The sequence below is a fragment of the Cervus canadensis genome, chromosome 16, assembly GCF_019320065.1.
Source record: "Cervus canadensis isolate Bull #8, Minnesota chromosome 16, ASM1932006v1, whole genome shotgun sequence".
NCBI classification, from domain to species: Eukaryota; Metazoa; Chordata; class Mammalia; order Artiodactyla; family Cervidae; genus Cervus; species Cervus canadensis.
Genome location: NC_057401.1, coordinates 8617284 through 8637249, shown reverse-complemented (window position 1 = coordinate 8637249; position 19966 = coordinate 8617284). Strand labels below are relative to the sequence as shown.

Here is a 19966-nt window from a genome sequence, read left to right as displayed (position 1 = left end):
GTTTTCTTCTGATAAAATTAATATTACCATTAGTTGCCAGTTCATAATCAGTATGAGTTAATTTGCCATGTGGAAATATTTTGCAGCAGCAAACATCACTGATTCTTTATTGTTGTGAGCATTACATTGGATTCATATGTTGTTGGTAGCACATCTATTGGTACTGGAGATCAACCTCCAATCTCTTAAATCTGAGTTTTTGGCATGAAGAGGATGTGAGATTAGAAAATGGGAGCCATTTCTCCTTGTCTCAGAAGCAGCTACAGTGGCCAGTTAAAAGACTTGGCTTGGGGGAGAAACACACATCTGCTCTCAGTCTCCTGCTCTCAGGCTCCTGTTCTGAGCTGAGCTGAGTGGCTGCAGGGGACAGAACGGCCCAAAGGCCTCCTTGGAGGGCAGAGTTCCCCTGCTGAAGGCAAAGGAGGAAAAGAGAGAAGAGGGGAAAATGCCATGGTGGATTAGACCTCCGAGGGTTTAATTACTCGTCTAGGAAATTGAAATAATAACAAGACTCATATAATGGACAGTTTTGTGTCCTTCCTTAGGCATTTCAACTGTGAAAATCTAAAGGAAGTTAGTGTAGGGAGGAGTTGTCCAAATTCAGAAATGAAGGTTATTGGATTCTCAGTTTTTCTCATTTTTTCTTCAATGAGATATTACCACATTTATATCCTCACTTTCTTCCTCTCTGTTTCAAACACACACACATACATGTACACATACTCACAGGCATTGCTATATTCTGTGTGTGTCTTGTATTAACAAAATAAAAGTACAGCCAATATGGAGATTCCGTAAGAAATTAAAAATAGAACTACTATACAATTCAGCAACTTCACTGCTGGGTACATATCCAAAGAAAACAAAGCTGTTATCTCAAAGAGATATCTGCACGCCCATGTTCATTGCAGCGTTACTCTCAATAGCCAAGGTATGAAAACAACTTAAGTCAATCTAAAGTTACACAATCTAAAGTTCGTAAATGCAAAGGCTTCCCTGGTGGCTCAGATGGTAAAGAATCCTCCTGCAATGCAGGAGACCTGGGTTTGATCCCTGGGTCAGGAAGATCCTCTGGAGAAGGGAACACCAACCCATTCCAGCATTCTTGCTGGATAATTCCATGGACAGAGAAACCTGAAGAGCTACAGTCCATGAGGCCACAAATAATCGGACACAACTGAGCAACTAAGCACACACAATCTAAAGTTAACAACCCCCCCCCCCCCCCCCCGCCCCGCCGCCCCATCTGCCAGCTCTCTCTCTCTCAGCCCCAGCTTTATTTTGCTGGTAAGTACTACCTGGAAAATAGTGCATTAGAAAATATCTTGGCCATTCATCTATTTATTCTCCACCTTCCCCACTGGACCGTAAGCTTCATGAGACCAGGTACCTTGCCTATGCTCGTCATGTTCAACCCACCTAGAAGAGTGCCTGACACGTAGTAGGTCAACACATTTGGATTATTTGGGAGGTTTTGAATATGTAGCACTCCCCCCACACCCACCTAAAAAATGGAATGCCTAGCACCCTCCCTAGACCTATATTATATCAAGATCTCTGGGGGTGGGGCCCCAGGTCAAGCATTGACGCTTTTGAAGAGCTCTGTAGGTGATTGTCATGGTCATTCAAGCTTAAGAACTACTTTAAGGAGTTCCTGAATACAGAGCCTATACAATGAGGGTAGCATGAATGGGCATGGGAGTGGGGTGGAGGAGGGATTCTGATGAAAGGACCCCTGTGACTCGCAGTCATCCCTGCCTTTCCATCACCCACTCAGGCTCCTAGATTTGGGCTGTGGGGGTGAGGAGAAGATTCTTCTCCATGCCAAGGCTGGGTTGATGAAATACAGCCTATAGCAGTGGCCATCCTGGGGTGCAGGTAATTCACAAAAGAAAGCATCCTGGATAGGTCATGCTGTACCTGGTGAGACAGTGGGCAGAACCCTCCTAACCCCTCTTCCTCCCAGGCCTAGCCACCTTGCAAGAAGCTGGGCTGGAGAATTGCACCCATCTCCAACCCCCCACCTCAGGGATGGGTTCTCTTGGCTCTTTTAACCTGCAAAGGTTGACAATGAGGAAGAGGGTAGAGATTTTCTCCCTGCATGACTATGATACTTCTGAAAGGTTGAGCTGCGGGATTTTTTTTTTTTTTTTTCACTTCTCTCTTGGAAATCACCTCCATATGCTGATTAGACTGAGGACAAGACTTCTTCTTTACACTGAGAAAGCATTTTCCACTATACTTAGGAGACAAGTGGGACTACTATTTTCTCAGCTTCCTTAATGGATTTCAATGCCATTTGTCAAGGTTGGTTTTCTTTAAAAATCTTTTTTTAATTTTCTAACAACAAACAACTAGATGTAAAATCTTTCAATGTACTTTGATTGATGGTTCACACCTTTTGGAATATCTAGCTCATAATTTTAGAAGGAAGCAGCTGGTACTCTTGACATTTAATTCCAACAAAATGCCTCATTCAATTCCCCCTCTCCCAGATAGGGTACACAGACTATTGGAAAATATTCAGTAATACTGATCCAAATGTCCACATTAAGTGCAGAGGAAAGGTAGTGTAAGCTTTTAACATCCTGGCAGCTGAACTAATGGCATTGAAATGGCTATTCTTAAGAAAACATGACTGTGGCAAGAAAAGGTGGCTATTTTAGTTGCTGTTGATATCTGCATGGGGGACCTTTGAAACTAGGGTAAATACATAGGTTTTTGTTCCTGGGGCAGGTGACAGTTTTACCCAAGGGACTTTGCTGTAAATCAATGGCATAAATATTAATAATGACAGCTATTGTTAACTGAGGACTCATTGTATGCAAGGCTTTTACATGGATTCTCTTGTTCATTCACTACTATTATTATCTCTATTTTATAGATAAGGTACTTGAGGTATAATGAGTATAAATAATTTGTCTAAGGCCACATCTTGAAAGTGGTAGTTCACAAACCACTTGTTGGCACATCTTTACTATAAAAGGTCAAAAAGTAAATTTTTTTGGCTCTGCGAAGCCTACAGAGTCCATTGCAACTAGTCAACCCTGCTGTTGGAGCAAAAGTAGCTATAGTTGCCATGTGAACAAATGGGAGTGTCTGTGTTCCAATAAAACTTTATTGGTGATATGTGCATAAATGGAAGAGAGAGAGAAAGGACTATATCTCAATAAAATTGGACAAAAATATTAATTAATTAATTAAACATGACTAAATTACATTAACTTTTAAAGGCTACCTTATGTACAGTTGAAAAAACCCTTTAATTTACAAGAGCAGGTGGGGGGCCGTACTTGGCCCTGGGGCAGTAATTTGCTAACTCTTGCTCTTCGCCCTGATGCTAAGCTTTCTCCTGAGGCCTTTTGCTGGACTCTTTTACTTCAATAATCCTCTTTCAGGGTCATTTACATTTTTGTATGAGCCATTGAGCCTACTTATACAATGACCTACTGGGCAAATAATTGTTTTTTTTTTTTTAGTGAGTCGTATTCTGTTTAATGCCAGCAACATTCTAAATGTTATGATAGGAAAGGGCTTCTTCAGGGGTGGGATTATAAGCCAACAAGGACCCCTCAGAGGAAAGCCTCTGGGAGCATCTTAGCTCTCAGGAGCTTGTAAGCTGGCATGATGGAAGCTGCTGCTGCTGCTAAGTCACTTCAGTCGTGTCCTACTCTGCTCCCCCGTCCCTGGGATTCTCCAGGCAAGAATACTGGAGTGGGTTGCCATTTCCTTCTCCAATGCATGCATGCATGCTAAGTCGCCTCAGTCTTCTCCGACTCTGTGTGACCCCATGGACAGCAGCCCACTAGGCTCCTCTGTCCACGAGACTCTCCAGGCAAGAATACTGGAGTGGGTTGCCATTTCCTTCTCCACATGATGGAAGAGGAGCTGGGTTTTCCAGCATCTGCTCTGTGCCAAGCCCTGTGCAGAGGCTCTTCGTGCTCTCTATGTCTCCAGAATGTCTATAGACAGCTCCTTCCATATATCTTCAAGGAGGCCCTCAAAAACATACAAACCAGTAAGATAAAAGACCTGAAGAAGATGGAATCCTATATCACCTAATCCCCACATCAATCCTGCAAGACAGTCAACATTACTCCATTTTATAGGTAAGAAATAGCAGCTCAGAAGGTAAGTTACTTGCCTGAGGTCAGACAGTAAGTAAGTGGCTGGGCTGGCATTTCATCGCAGACGTGCCCAATTTCTTTGCCTGTATACTTTCTAGCCGGCCTCACTGCCCCTTTGTCGTGGCCTGCACACCTCCCCTTACTTTATAACTCAATCACGGAGTGAGTTTGGAAAGTCAGTTCAATTTGAAATTCTGTTTGCTTCTACTCTGTAAAAATGTGCGTAGGAAAACTTGGTGTATCCTACTCCTTTGGTACAGTTGCTAAGATAGTCAAGCAAGATAGAACATGTGAAAGATTCTAGCAAAGTGTGAAACTCTGCAAAGGTACCCTGGTGGCATGTGTCAGAGGACCAGTCAGAGCTGCGGGAAGGCAGCAACTTTCACCTCTTGCCACACTGCTAGCCACTGAAAGGGTTTCCTTACTCCCAGGGAGCCCCGGGCCACATGAATCATTCAGGTTGCCCAAGTCTGGGCAGGAATTAGCCCCCCAAAATCACCTGAAATCAGCCCAAAGCTCAGGAACTTTGAAAAAGTTATAGACTAGTCATCCAATTTCTGTTCACATAAATTACTCTTACAAAGGTGCTTGTGTCATCACCACCCCTCCCCACATTGCTTTCCTCCTACTTTCATTCCTCTAGTTTCAAAAGGGGTTCTTTTTGAAAGAATACATGTAAATCCAACCCTTTCTCCCAGACCTAACCCCTGCTCTGTTATTTCAATGACGTGATAGGGAATGTGGTATAAGATGACTTTCATGGGTCTTTGCCTCAAACTTGTGACTTTTCAAAACTCTTAGCTAAAAGTTAGACAGGATGAGATGGTTGGATGGCATTATTGACTCAATGGACATGAGTTTGAGCAAGCTCTAGGAGATGGTGAAGGACATGGAAGCCTGCTGTGCTGCAGTCCATGGGGTTTCAAAGAGTTGGGCATGACTGAATGTCTGAACAATAACAACAAAAAGTTAGGAACTAGAAAAGTGGAATAGCTTGATTATATTAGGAAAAAATTTCCATATGTCAAAAGTCACATAACATTCAAAAGGAAATGGCAAACTGGAAAAATATTTGCAAGACAGGACACAGAACTAGTATTAGTACCTAAGATCTTCTACAACTCAATCACAAAAGTGACTACTTAAAGTGGAAAACTGGGCAAAAACCATCAAAAAGCAATGCACAAGACCAATTCAAGAGACAAAAAAAAAAAAAAAAGATTTTGGCAAGTAACTCCAGATATGCAATTCTTATGGAATCATCAAAGTGGAAATGTTTAGATAAAACACACAGGAATATATCTGTTATATCTGGCATATTTAAATTGTGTGTGTGCATGTGCACACGCTCACATGGGTGTATGTAATCTCTCTATAAAAACCTACACCTGTCTGAGACAATTTGGTTGACTGGAGAGAATGCTATTGGAGACAAGGATTGGACTGAATGTCAGATTTAAAACTTATGAAAACCACATATACAAACGTAGCCAAGATTTCAACTCTGAGGATTTGGACAGAGGGAGAAAGACGCAGATATATTTAAAGAGGAAGCAGTCTCCAAAACACTTGTTTTGCGAAAATGTCTGGAATGAAGTTTATAGGGCCTGAGGCTCCATCAAAAACAAAATCATACGGGAGAAAAATCCATTCATGAAACTAACTCATCCTAATGCAAATAACATTTTATGATTAGAGACAGAAACTGGTGTGAAGGACATTTTCTAAGTCAATGTAAAAGTGTGCAGAAATAACTGGATCTAAGTTGACTAAGAATTGTGTGACAAATTGATGAGGTTGTAAGGAAAAGTCAATTAAGACACTGATGGGCCTGTTATGAGAATCTGAATGCTACAAGACTGAATCTAGAAGATTCTGGGTAAAGACTATTTCCTTGGAAGGGTTAGTAAAAGAAAGCGTTCTTTTAACTGCTTTTCCATGGCCTATTTTCTGTCCTTTGGTGATTTTTGACTTTGAGTGGTTGGGATAGGCTGACTCCCCCTGCCCCCTCCAATAACAGGTTGATTCTATTAGATTATTAACCTTCTCTGGTTTTCTTATAAAAAGGGTACATTTGATAACATCATTTAATGGGGCACTTGAGAAATGGCCCCTTTCAAGTGTTCATCTGCATTTGTCCTGATTGAAGAACTGGTGAGACTAACTTAAGATAGAACTAAACACCTTTCCAGTGAGGGTCTCACCTGGTAAGAGGTGACTCATTTGGGTCCATTTAATAATAACAAAAAATGTGAGCAAAGCCAATCTAGATTTTAGGCAATTGCCTATAATTTCAAAAACCTTTGAGTTTCAGCAACTCTGTAAGGATTGATGAAAAATTCAACAAAACTGGAGAATGGTCCTGCCTTAGAATTTCTGAGGGAGAATTAAGCAAACCATAATAGAAGTGACCCTTGGTATATTTTATTCTAGAAGAAATGTGTTCTGTGCCAATCCATGTTTTCTGAACTTCATGTGAAGAGCGTGTGGGATATTCAAAGAAGAGAGCACCATGTGTAGATACGTTAAAGCTGACAGGTGACTCAGCTCTCTCAGCACTATCTAGGCTGCCGGCAAATGATAGGCATAATCCAAAGCCCACGCAGTGTGGTGGTTAGCAGAAAAACTGGAAGAAAGTCATGAAATCTGTTTAGGTAAGCTGGCATTGATCAAGATGGATTACAAGATAAAATGAATTGGGACCAGAATTAGATTAAGGTGAGCAACTCTACACAATTTATTTTTAATGACCTTTAAATAATATAATTCATTACCATTTAAAAATTTAATACTGCAATATTTAAAGAAGAAAATGAAAATGATCAATAATACCACCACCCAGAGTAACTGTGTTAACATTTTTGGTCTGTTTCTTTCTAGTCTTTTACTATGCATGAATACATTTTCTTTTACAATACTGATTATTTAATATATATCTCTATGTAATATATAATTAACTCTGTGATAGACTATTTCATACATAAATCTTGGTTGAGTTTCTATTGTTTCCTTAAATTAAATTCTCTAGAAATAGAATTACCTAGTCAAAAGATATGAATTTTCAGGTCTCAACACATATCGCAAAATTGATTTCTGGGAAGGTCAACCTAATTTATTCTTAAATTATCCACCTCTTTAAATGTATCTTTTTACCTTCTATGGAACTGTTCATTTTTCACTTGAAATTAAATAGGCTCCTAAACTTGGCTCAACATTGTAATAGGAATAAACAAATCTAGGTCTATTGAGAGAATTGTGAATTCGTGGTGACATACTGAGATAATTCTCAACTTTCTCAAAAACTTTCATATCCATTATTACATTTAGTCCTCACAAAAAATCCCTGAGGTGAAAATTAATTTTAGAATGTTTTAAGCATGAGAGAGTGTTTCAGGCATTGTCTTGTTCAGATTGTATTAATGCTTCCATCTGACAGAGTCATAGGGAGGATATGAGAGTTTTAAAGTTCCAGAGTCTAAGTGTTTGGAGTCTCAGTCCATATATTACCTTCCCACTGGGTGAGGGAACTCTGCGCTGGTCCCTTTAAGGCTTTCTGTCACTCCTAATTTCCTCCTCCTTCTCCATTGTTTTATCAGTATTATTGGGAACTACACCATTCAACCTCTCCTTGTTACAGGGACATGGAAATCTGTACTGAGACTCATAAGCAGAGAGAACAATCGGTAAAGAAGCACTTTATCAAAGATGTGGATGATGACCTAGAAAAGTACCCCCAAGAGTATGTAGATGACAATGAGCCAACAGACCTGAGAAAGTCAGGTCTGAACTTGGGGTGAACTTGATAAACCAAAGTGGTTAAGGAAAATAGTGAAAACAAGTTTAGAACTCCAGGCTCAATATATTTTAGTGCCAGACTGTTCTGACCACGAGGACTGCCGAATGCTGGATATACTAAGACTCAGGGGAAATTGTTTTCACTAGTAATTCTCACCTGCTCAATGAACTAGGCAGAATAGGTGAGTTCTGTCAACAGACAGGATGAATCCTTGAGAACTGTCAAGGCTCCATCCACCCCAAAGACTGGCCATTCTTTGCAGATTATCATCTCCTTGGTGCACTGCGGATTACAATATGTTGCATAAGTTAAAACAGCACTCCGCTGATGTTTGATGGTTATCACAGCCTCTGGGCTGTTGTTGCTTCATCTTCTCTCAGGGCTTCCCTGGTGGCTCAGCTGGTAAAGAATCCGGCTGCAATGCAGGAGACCTGGGTTCAAACCCTGGGTTGGGAAGATCCCCTGGCGAAGGGAACTAGGGCTACCGACTCCAGTATTCTGGCCAGGAGAATTCCATGGACTGTATAGTCCATGAGGTTGCAGAGTCAGACACGACTGAGCAAATTTCACTTTCTTTCACTTTTCTCCCAGGGGTCAAATTTATTTTATTCTAAAACATCTCCATAGCATTTCCATTTATTTTGTATGTGTGTGTAATTTTAAATTTTGAGAAACCACTTCTTAAAATGCCTGACATTTAAGAAAATCTGGCCCTATATTGCCAAGTATCACATGTGTAGAAAGTAGCACGGTTCAGCCTGTTGAATGTGCCAGATTTTCCTTAAAATTAACATTCATGCCATATGTTGGTACCCTAAAATCAATACTACTTTGACTGATGAAAATGCAAAAAGAAAACATTCTCAGACTGAGTTCTGCTCTCTTTCTTTGTAGACACTGTTTTATGTAGGTGTTAGCAATGGTATTCTTTGGGAGTAAAAATGAGTGCCTGCTCTGTAATTCCCAGTGAGAGGTCAAACACGCAAAGGTGTGGAAGTCAGAAGAGCCAGCTCGTAAGGCAACAGAACCTAAAGTATTGGCCCTACAAGATGGCCCTGTGTTCTCAATCTACTACTCAGCTCCAGACAATGCCTTGGAGGAGACTTGGAGATCGTTTCCTCATTCTCCTCATCCACCATGGTCGTGGAACCTCATCCACTATCATGACGTTCAGGAGGGCAAGGTGGAGAGGAGGGGGCTGGAAATCTCTCACTGAACTTAGAGAGGGCATTACACCAGAAATTTAGACAGTGCCCTGGCAACCCAGGGTGACAAGTGACCTATACTCACACATTCCCTTGTGGGTCCCAGCTGCCGGGCTTCATGACCTCTGAGTTCACATTCCCTCTGAGTTCCTCCTCTGACCCTATCTACCCCTGCAGCAGATAATCTCCATGATGCCAGCCAGAAGTAAATCTTTATGCCTATGGTTTGAGCATCTGCACTATTGTGGGTTTGCAATGTACTTTGTCTATGTGTTTATATCACTGTGCTCCCTGGGCCCCTGTGGCTCGGGCAGAGTGTGGGGCTCTCCCTGACACACAGAGGGCACAAGCTTTGCTTTTAAATATTGGCCCTAAACCTGTCCCAAAGGGAAGGACAAGAGGGCAAGGTTATATTACCACTAAAACCACCAGACATATTTAAACTATGATGGGAATTTTGTGCCTGGGGCTTTGTTCTGCTACAGCATTAAATAAGAATGGTGCATTCTTGAAGTTGAAACAGGCATGTACATTTGTAGCATGAAGGATACACAGTATTTAAGGGGAACGTTTGAAGATCCTACCAGTAGGAGAAACTTAAAAAGTCTGGAAATCTCTCTTTTTAAAAAAATTTTATTATGGAAATACTCAAACTATAAGAATAGTAAAATGAATCTCACACCAAGTTTCATTTATGATGAAGCTTATTTCATCTATACCCACCCACTCCCCTACGTCACAACTAGGATGATTTTGAAGTATATCCATGACAACTTATTGTTCCATCTATACCTATTTTAGGACATATCTCAAACATAAGCACTTTTCTCTTTAAACTTAGTTATAATATTATATGTAATATCTTAAAAAATCAGTAGTTTCCTTAATCATTAAATATCCAGTCAATATTCAAATTTCTCTAGAAAATTCAACTTTTTGGCTTTGGAGTGAAAGACAGGTTTTTTAAATTTTGTCAATTTTCTAGTGAAGTAGCCAATTTTCCACCTCTCAGATGTCATAGAAGAGTTCGGAAGGTTGAAAGGAAAGATCTCCTTGGGAGCTCTGATAATTAATATAAACGGAAGAAAAAACTATTTGGACTTCCTTAACCTGGAGTCAATGATTGCTAAGACTGAAGAGGTTGTTACGTATTATCCAGCCCCACCACACTTCCTTATTGTAAACTGAGGCACAGAGGAGTAAACTGACTTCCTCAAATTCACACCGCTAATAAACAACCAAGTATTCAATTTTAAAATCTTAGAGGCTCTATTTAGGATACTACTTATTTTGTAGAAGGACCTCTATGTCTAGGCCTTTGTGCGTGGATTTCAGGTCTGTGTGGCTACTTTGATGGTTTAGAGCTGTGCTGTCCAATTAAGTCTCATCAGCTACATGTGGCTTTTGAGCACATGAAATATGACTAATCTGATTTGGGACTTGCTGTACATATAAAATACACACTGGAGTTCAAAAATTCAAAGCATAAAAGGTAAATTATCTCATTAATAATTATTCTGTTGATTAATGTTGAAATAACTACTTATTGGGTTATAAAAAATATTGTTCAAATTAAGTTCATCTGTTTCTTTTTACTTTTTTATCATGGCTACTAGAAAATATAAATTACTTCTTGGCTCACATTCTATTACGTTTCTATTGGAAAACACTAGTTCAGAGATTATCTTTTCAATGCAGGATTCCATCAGTTCATTATACACCCAGGCCCTGCGGCTGGAGAGACCTGGGAGAGGTCATCTATCCCACCGGTCTCTCAGTACTAAGGCTGGAAGCTAACCAAACCATCCAACAATAAATCTTATTTTTAAATATTTGTAGAACAATAAATCTCTTAACTTCCCATGGCTTGGTCTAACATAAGTGAGTTCTACAAGTAAGAGAGTCTTACATTTACTTGTACAAGTATTGTAAACAAAGCACTAGGAATTATTCTTGAGCTTTCCCTCCATCAACCTTCATGACTGGTCTAAAAGTAAGTTCTACTTTCCAAATACCTCTCAGATCTCTACATTTATCCTCATCGTGACCTCCACAAGCAACTGCCTGGTCCAAGCAACCACGATCTCACCTGAGCCACTGCGTTTATCTCATATTTGGTCTTCCACACTGTTCTTACTCCACCTTCAAAATCCATTCTCCATGTAGCAGTGCAGTGACCTTCTCAGTGAGCACATATGACCATGTCATTCCCCTCCTCAAAGGCCTCCAGTTCTTCCCATTTATTTCAGGATAAAATTCAAAATCTGAACATGACCTTCCAGCTCAGCACGGTCTGATCCATTTCTTCAGCAGCACCTTGCCCATGTTCCCCAAGCTCTCTGCACTTTACTCATATTGGCCTTCTCTCAGTTCCTCATCCCTACCATACTCCCCTCCCTTCAGAACCTCTGTATATGCAGTTCCTATCGCCTGTAACACTCTTCCTCTCCCTCCACCCACTGTTGTCTGATGGATATCCATTTATTCAGATCCAGCTCAAAGCGTCCCTTCCTCTGCACTTGCTGACCAGGGCAGGTATACTAATGTCAACATGCAGCACAGATCAGAGTGGTCATTTTCATTTGTTTGTGTGATTATTCACTTAATGTCTAACTCCCTTTGTAAACTCTTTGCTCCATAATGGTGGTGAGCCCATTAGCTCACACTCACTATTGTATCCCACTATAGTGCCTGGCGCATAACAGGCCCTCAATTAATGGCAAGGATAAAGGAAGAAAGGTGAGGTGGTTGTACCAATAAGAACAAACCCTGTCTCTTCTTTCTTTACTAGAGCAGAACGGGAACACCCCTCATCACCGTTCCTTCACAGTTCATTAACATGCTCCTGGACAGACCACCTGAGTACCCCAGCTAAAGGTTAAGTCACTTCAGTCATGTCCACCTCTTTGCGACCCCATGGACTGTAGCCTGCCAGGCTCCTCTGTCTATGGGATTCTCCAGGCAAGAATACTGGAGTGAGTTGCCATTTCCTTCTCCAGGGGATCTTCCTGACCCAGGGATCGAACCCATATCTCTTATGTCTCCTGCCTTGGCAGGCAGGTTCTTTACCACTAGCACCACCTGGGAATCCACCCCAGCTATGGATTAGCAAATTCTATGAGCTCTATTTTCAGTGTCCATCCAGAACGTAACCACTCTTCATCACCTCCACTACCTGTACTGTGATCCAAGCCACAAGTTTCTTCCAAGATCTTTGACCTTTACATTGAAACAGATGAAAATTACCTTCTAATAGAACCACTCTTAACTCTCCTCCTTCACCCTTGGCTCCTCAAAGCCTACTCAACACAATAGTCAAACTGATTATATTAAAATGGAAGTCAGATCTCTTTACTCCCCTGCCTAAAACTCTCCAACAATCTTCGATTTTAAAGTCTGAGCTCATCCTGTGGCCTGCAAGGTTGTCCCTGATGTCGTTACCCCTCTGACCTCACACCCCACCACACTCCCCCTTTCTTACTCCACTCTAAGCCTAATGACCTCTGGTTGTTTCTTACACACACCAGGCATTCTCCCACCTTGAAGCCTTTGCACCTGCTGCCCTTTTTGCCTAGAAGCTCTTCCTCTGGATACCTACATGATTCTCTCGTTGCTTCCTTCCAGTTTTTCTTCAATATCACCTTTTCAATGAGGCCACCCTAATTGTGATCCATCCACATTCCCTATTCTCTCTCCTTCCCTGTTTTATTTTTCTCCATATCTAATAACAAATTATATAACTTATGTTATTCATTGTCCAATCCTCTCTACTAGAATGCAGACTCCATGAGGGCAGGAATGTTTGTTTTTTGTTTCCTGTTATACCCCCAGTGCCTAAAACAGTATTTGTCAGAAGGTTGTTGCCAAATAAATGTCTGTTGACTCAAAGACTAAGGTTCAGCCCATGTACCTGAAAAACAGGCGGACTTGCAACCAGCCATCCAGGATGACCACGTAGAACTGGCCTGTTGTGTTAGGAGGGCCAGCTTGGCTCCACCTTGGAGCTATTTCAGGAGATTTAGAGGTTCCCTAAGCCCAGGTCAGCTGCTCACTGTCCCAGCTCAGTTCTGGTAACTGTGAGGCCAAGGAAGCAATCCAGCTCCAAGGAACATCTAAATAGCTTCTCCCCATGTTCTCCAACTTCCCCCTCCTCCATCCCCACTGCACACAAATTTACCACACAGCCCTCTCCCTTTCCAAGGACACAACTCAGGCTATTTCTAAACCTGAGATTCTGATCCAAAACAGTAGCCAACACACAGTGTATCTCCATGTGCTCAGGAAAAGACAGGAGACCTGTGAGCAATTTCCTGGCCCCATTTTTTCCATGCCAGTAAACGAAGCCTTCTTTAGCTCAGGGAATGTCTATCTGAACCAAGCCAATGCCTTAATGGTGCATTCCATTCCCTACTGCCTGGGCTTGTTTCTTTGTTCTTTTATTTTCCATTTTAAGTGATGGATGCCTGGATCCCTTCTGTCATCAAAACTTCGACAACCAGCTCTCCCGGGTGTTAACTACTAGTTAGGGTACACATAATGCTAATGGAGAGTTTCTTTCCTAAATAGGCATTTATTTAATAATACATAATACTTAAATTGCTCTCTCTGCCTTCAAAGAGTTTTGCAAACTTTACACTTCATTAAGCTGAGCAGCATTTGAGTTCCTGTTTTATGGCTGAGAACCGAGCAAAGTTAAACAATTTGCCTAAGGCTACATACAACTAGCTGTGCTTTGGACAAAGTATTTTGTCTTTTTTTAATGGATAAGGAAAATATACCAATTTAAAAATGTAGTTATTTAACAACTGTGGTGATCAGTAAATTAGTCTTGAGTTCCTTCTATGTGTTTTTTAAGACCATATTTGGGGTTCTTCCTTGGCTGTACTCACGCCTCCTTGTCTCCAGACACCACTTCACGTTCCTCTTCTCCTTCCTCCCCCACTCCTACCCTTCCTCCTCTTCTTCGCTTTTATTCTCTCCTGGCTCTTGGATAATTTAGCTTTTAGGAGGAACCAGCTCTATCCCCAGTCCTTATCCCTGTTCCTCTGGGACCTACTCTCAGGTGATAAACATATTGTTGTTAGTGGATTAAGAAGGGTTTAAGTCAAGTTTCTATAGATGGAGAAAACCAAAGAATAAATTGTATAATATCTTTTTGGCTTATCAATTTTAGTGGTGTGTAATTTAAAACATTTTAAATGCAAACAAATATGGACGGGTTATGAAGCAGAATGCAAAACCTAGGACAGGTTAAAGTCTGAAATTCTACCTACAGCAGATCACTTAGGATTTCCTTTCCAGATTTTTCTCTCCCATTAGCAGTACTTGGATTAGAAAACTCTGAGAAGAATTGATATAACATGGCACTTCCTCTGAGCTCTCTGGAGATGAAATATCAGGATTGGTTTTCTAAGGGCTAGTAGAATCAGTCTTGTTATTTTATTGTTCCTTTGAGCAAGTAATGTTTTTTTAAGACTGTCTTGAAGGTAATGAAGATAAGTTGGGGCATCTTTTCCTCTGAATCTTGAATATCCACCAGGCAGCAGCTTTATTAAGCTAAGGGCAGAGTGGCCTTTTTCTCATCATTCAACAAATAAAAGTGGTAAGCAAAGAAACCTATGATACTTGAGACTATGATTAAAAAGAAAAATCTGGGACATGTGTTCAAAGATAAATTTCTATTACCTAATAATTTTACACTGAACATGTTGAAGACCTTTAGAGAGAATAGAAATACGTGAAATAAAGGCTAAGCCACAACGACTTGGATTTGGCTTTAACATGTCCACACCAAGTTGTATGTGCCCTCAAGCCCCAAGGATACTTAAGCTCATGGGAGCATTTGGAGAAAAGCTACAGCAGCATGTATGTAACAAGAGTAAAGAGCTGAGGGCACAGAGTCAGAACCCCAGCTCCCCCACCTACTAACTTTCCTAGGCCTCTCTTTTCTCAGCTGTAACAACAGGATAGTCACACTTCATTTATCAAATATTTCTAGCTCTTCTCATGAACACATAGTCAGATGGCACTTCCCTACTCCCTTCACATGTAGGCATGGCCATGTGACTAGCTTTGGTCAACAAAATGTGAGTGCAAGTGACATGTGTCATTTCCTTGTGGAATCTTTGACAATCAGTCCACGATTTCCATAATTTTCTTTTCCTCTACCATAGCAACCTGAAACATTTCCAGTATAGCTGTCCTGTCAGCCCAGGTCCTAAAGTTAACACGACCTAGGTCAATGCCATTGTTGATTCACGTAATGAATATGTAATGGAAGGGCAAGATAAATCCTTGTTTTCTTTCTTTCTTTATTTTTTTAAGCCATGGCGATTTAGAGTTTGCTTGTCATTGAAGCATTACCTAGTCTATCCAGACTAGTACACTACTTCATTGATCTGGGGAAAGATTAAAACCAGACACCTAATGGTAATATTCATGGCACATAGCAAGTGCTAAATAAAAGCTAGTTCTTTCCTTTTTTATTAAATTTCTCTGCTTTGTGATTGTTCTCGGCTGTTCCTTAGCAGCCCTGAGATGGTTGTTTCCAGCTTGAGAAGAATGAAAATAAACTTTAAGACTTCTTAAAGCATTCCCTCATGCCCTTTAAGAAAACAAGAGAGCCCTTGAGAGGTGCAGAGTTGGGAATTCCCATGATAAGAAGAGAAGCTCCTCTCTGAAATTTATAAATGAGAAAGGAGCTGTGTGTCTTATCAAGGAAATCAGCCATAAAGTAAAACCAAAGAACTCTGAAGACTTCCCACCGTAGAGAATGTTCCACCTGACAGCAACATGCTGCTGCGAAGGAGTTGGCATCAAGGGCACAGACTTTTTGTAGGGATCTGGTTCTGACTCCTCTGTAACAGGCTATCCGTACTAGAGCAAGGTAGGGCCTTGATCTACTTAGTACCTTCTTTTCTGACATTTTGGGGAGAATGACAAAGATGATCAGACCTCAAACTTTTAGCTTTTTCCTCCCTGGCTTCTTAAGAGGTCTCTCCCTTCCTTTGCCTAATCCAGGCTGTGACTTCATGAGTCTGAGAGGAGAACCCAATGGGCTACTGCTGCTCCTTTAGTCAAATCAGTTCAGTTCAGTTGCTCAGTCCTGACTCTTTGCGACCCCGTGGACTGCAGCACACCAGGCTTCCCTGTTCACCAACTCCCAGAGCTTGCTCAAACTCACTTAGACTTAATCATTAACAACTCGTCGAATTAGGTCATCAATCTTGTACTTTTTTAGGGTGTTTGACTCCACATTGGAAGAGAAAAGTTCCTACTAAATTTACTCTAGTAAATTTAGTCTTTGAGACCTATTCAGAGGGCAAATCATAATTGATCCATTTAGAAGGCATTCATTAGGGTTGTGGTTCTCTAAACTGTTGAAATTCTTTAGAACAGAAGAAGGAAAGAGGAAGGGAGTATGTATGAGACAGAGCTGAATAAGACCTCCACCTCTGCAGTCACTTCCAGAAATTAGAGGCAAACAAGATACCTCTATTTCAGAATCTTCAGTGAGAGATGAGATATGCAGAAAAATAGGAAATATGATGAAGGGGAACATTCATTCAGAAGATTTGTATTAAGCATCTGTGGAAGGAGAGGTACTGTGCTGGGCACAGTCATAGTCCTGACTTGCTCAAGGGGAGCTGTTTTGTGAGGCTTCACTGCAGAACTCTAGCATCCATGCCCTCCCCCAGCTACTAGATGCCAGTGGTACCCCCTGGTCATTGTGATAACCAAAAGGCACCCTCCCTGCTTCCAGATGCCTGGGGGTAGGGGTGGTAATGGAATGTACTGCCCCTAGTTGAGAACTACTGAACCTGAGTAAGACAGTTGCTGACAATGCTACATTAGAAACCTCTCCAAGGAGCATAAAAGACCCCAGTGAAGGCAGAAGGAACCAAAGAGAAGCCCACCCTGACACCTCCTTCCTCCCCCTGAGATGACACTTTCTGTCTACATCTTACCCTGTTTTATGGACTCAAAGGTCCAAATGAGGCAGGACTAGGTTTGAGGTGCTGGTAGTTCTGAAGACTTTCAATTTAACTGGAGTTTGGGGAATGAATAGAATTATTAGAAGAAAGACAAAGAAGCTATAAAAGGTGCAAATTGGTTAGAAAGAACCCCTAGACATCCCTTGATACTAAACCAGTTGGCTATTAGATGTCAACGGGGCCCTTTAGAGCCAGCCCATAGCCCTCTGGGAGAGCTTAGAGGGCTGAAGGCACTTCACATTGGAGTTCATGTTGCATGGCCACCTCAGGGGTCTGGCATATACTTTTGTCAGCTCACAACCCTCTTCCTCATTTTTAGGTTGCATTCATTGGAGGAAGGGGGAGGATGAAGAGAGAAAGGGAAACTAACATTTACTGAGCATGTAGTATGATCAGATAAAGTGCTAGGAATGTTCCAACCTTCCATGTCACAGAGAGGCTGAGTGAGGTAGAAGTAGCATAAACGAGGAAGATAAGTAGCCGGGGTTTGACTTCTGTGTCTTTCATTTACCAACTGTGAGCAGTTAATCTCTGAGCCTCAGGTTTCTCATATGGAAGCCAAACAAACAAGAAAGAAAACCACCTCACAAGGTTAATTCTGAGAGTTCATAAAATATGACATATAAAACACCTGACCAAAAACAAAACAAAACAAAAACCCACTCAATAAATAATAACTATACTAGTATGTTTTGGTTTCCTAACAACACTGGTAAGAAGAGATTCTCATGGTCATAAAGAGGAAGGAGAAAGACCTGAAACAAGATTAGGGCTAGAAGTTTAGAAAAATGATAACACAAATCAATAATTCTCATTCCAAGTTCTCTGTTTTTTACTCCAGGCCTTTTCATCTGGACCTTCTGAGGGAAAATTTCAGCAATTGCTCCAGACCTGAAATGGGCTTCAGAGAGCCCTGGTTGTGCACTGGTGAAACCGCTGGGATGGTGGGGAGGGGTTTCTGAGTCAAACGTTACAGACAGAGACACAACGGAACACATGCAGAGGAGTGCAGCCTGCTGGAGGGGAGATGTAAAACCTCACCTTACTGAGATAGCTGACCAACCCCGGTGTCTTAAGGAGGTGTGTTGGAGGTCTGGGGATTTGATGTCTTCTACTTGAATACTTTGAAGAACCAACACATGGAAGGACTGGATTTGTTTTGTGTGGTCACAGTAAGCAGAAATAGGGTCAATGCATGGAGGTGAAAGGGAAGCATATTCACCTCCATTCAGTATAACCGCCAATTAACTGCAAATATCTGGAAAGCTCAAACTGGGTTTTATTCATGTAGTGTCCATAGGACCAGCATAGAGCCTTGCCCACGTGGGATAGCCAAGGGTGAGTAGCTGCTAGGATTATTATTGCCTGGCCTTGGGACAAGCATCCAATTCAGAAAAGCCATTTGTCTCTGCACTGGCCCATATGCCTGACACCTTTGTTAGAAACAACTATGTCAGCCAGCAGCGACACTTGGGGTGGCCCATTTTTAAAATCTAGTGAGGGCTTCTTTTCTCCTGCCATCAACACCTCGTTTTGCAAACATTGAAAAAAAGAAAAATAAAAAAACTTTCTATCTGGCTCAAAGGTTGTTTATGGAATAAAGCTAAATAACTATCCATGGGATGATCTGGAAGTGAAATTTTAAGCTAGATAAACATTGAGCCTGCTATGAAAGGTCATTCTAACTTCCTTTGACCCTCTCATAACTGTGATCCTCAGCATTTTGGTTTGTGGCAAGAAAGCAATGCTTTTCTCCTCCCATCTAGACGGTCTACTGGTCTTGTTTCCTCTTACAGTTTTTGATGAGGAATAAAGCCTGTACTTGACATGAGCTCCAAGCCCAGACTTTTCCTGCCTGATCCATTAAATGCATATTTTGATGAATCTAATGCATAAAATTGATAGATTTTTAAAGGCTACTGGACCAGAAGATATAGAAACCTCATCATCTCTCTATCTCAAGCTCACTGAAGCAAATACTTCCAAATGCAGCATCTGCATAAAAATCCTGCCTGTAACTAAAGAGATGTAGACGAGAAGTTATATGACTCTAGATTGCCCTTGCTGCCTGTGCCACATTTTCACTTATTCACTAATTCATCCCCAACAAAGTCTATCAAGTTCCGGCTATGTGACAAAAACAGTGCCAAGTGGTGCCACAAAAACAACCACACTTGCTGAATGTTTCTTATGCAGCAGGAATGTGTAAGTTATCACGTGTATTAACTCATGCGACCTCACAGCATCCTGTGAGGTAGGCGCTACGCTTTCCCCCACTCTGCCAGTAAGGAAACTGGTACACAAATAGGTTAAGCAGATTGCGCAAGGTCACACAGGTTAGAAAGGAAGGAACCAGGAGTCTTTGGGGAGATAGTTGTTAGACAAAGGAAGAGATTAAACAATAATGACTACTTTCAGACACTTTCTATCTAGACATCTATCAAATGTACAAACTTGCTATAGGTAGCAGTTTTAGAGTGGAAAATTTCATTTCTACCAGAAGACCTAAATTATTCAAAGTACCTCCATGTAATTTATTGGAAAACCCCAGCTTTGGTCTACAGACAGTGGTTTCCAAGTTTCTCAGCATGATTCCCTTTGTAAATTTCATAAATTCCATAACTAACTAACTAAACTCATTTTGCAAATCCCCAGTAAAAATACAAAATAACCAAAAGCTATTTTTAACTCAGTAACATTTTACATTAATTTATATTTTATTAATTACCATGATATAAAGAACCATATTTGAAAGCAGAGGTACATATACTTTTAAAACATGAGTCAGCACACAAACAGTATGCACTTGACATCCAAGTAGAGACCCCTTGATTCCTTGCAATA

General features: G+C 41.1%; 1 protein-coding gene across 2 annotated transcripts in view; it reads right to left on the bottom strand.

The window, feature by feature from the left end:
• The window catches only part of ZNF366 (zinc finger protein 366), a 64504-nt gene that overhangs the window by 32996 nt on the left and 11542 nt on the right, over positions 1-19966 (bottom strand). The window contains exon 1 of one of the 2 annotated variants that reach the window (XM_043488783.1): positions 11218-11429. The exons of the other annotated variant lie outside the window; for it this stretch is intronic. The gene's annotated coding sequence lies outside the window, so the exon portion shown is untranslated. Of the gene's footprint in view, positions 1-11217; positions 11430-19966 lie in introns of those variants that run through there. 2 annotated transcript variants of the gene reach the window in all.